Below are 1,208 nucleotides of genomic sequence, written 5' to 3'. Positions count from 1 at the left end.
AATAACACGCTTAAATATTGGATAAAAATTTGCATTGTTGTGTAGAATATCGGTAAATTTTATATTTCCTTTTCCAGATATTTGCTTAGAATTTAGAACGCATTAACTTGATATTTACTTGAAAAGTATATTACGAATGTCTCTGTTTCAAGCTTTTCTTAAATTATCACATCTTCTTTAAATCCACATAACATAAACAATTTAAAATAGAAATTCTCTTGTTCTCTTATTGTTTAACCTTGATTTTTCTTTTCTTCTTTTATGCAAGAATAGCAATATTTCGTAAAATACCATTCTCATAATATCACAAAGTTAAAAACCGATATAACATTTTTACGAATCCATTTAGAAATTACAAGAGGAGAGCAATTGGTTGGATTATAAGCCCAAACAATAAAATAAAATAAACAGTTATGTTCAAATTCTTTTCCAAATTCGAGCCAAGGAATTTTCCCTTGACCACCTGAGAATCACCTGAATCAACGAAAAAACCCGTTTCCCAACGACGATCTTTTTTTTCTCTCTTCCTCGTCGATCGAAATAACCTGAACGCAAAAGAAGAAAAAGGAACGAAGGAACATCTTTATCTTTCCCAAGTATTCCCTTCCTCGTGTTATTTACATTGTAACCTGTAACTGTCTGAAGTTTGGACAAGTGTAATTTCTCGCGTCGAAGGAAGTCCGTTTGACGAAGCCCATTCCTCGTCAAGAGAAACTTCCGGTGTTCCCTCGACAAAGGAAATTTTTAATAGAAAATGCTCGTACGGGGCGGGAGGAGGGGTATCTTAATTAGAAATCTTTATATCTCGTACCAACCTCGCTCTCTTCGAAGGAAGGAGGGTAAGCGCTGTCGAAGTTGTCGCGACAAATAAATGATCGCCGCGCGACAAGATCTACGCGGAGAGAGAGAGAGAAAGAGAGAAAGAGAAAGAGAGAGAGAGAGAGAGAGAGAGAGGGGGCAACGTCATTTTAACTTGGCAACGAGGAGGAAAGGATGGAGCCCTATCTTCGAGCCAGGTTTCCCCATCGTAACCCACGAAACCTAACCACCGGTGTTCCCTCCATCCATCCCCGTGTTACCCCGCGTGCCGCCTGTTCCGGCCAACTTTCAGACAAATTAGCAATTTGCCAGCATCAGACTAGGTCTCGAGGCCGTGGATTGGTCCCGGGTGGTAATAGCCTGACGGTCGAAAATTACGGACCGCCTAT

The sequence above is a fragment of the Apis dorsata genome, unplaced genomic scaffold (assembly GCF_000469605.1).
Source record: "Apis dorsata unplaced genomic scaffold, Apis dorsata 1.3 scaffold_757, whole genome shotgun sequence".
NCBI classification, from domain to species: Eukaryota; Metazoa; Arthropoda; class Insecta; order Hymenoptera; family Apidae; genus Apis; species Apis dorsata.
Note: the sequence above shows the minus strand (reverse complement) of the source record.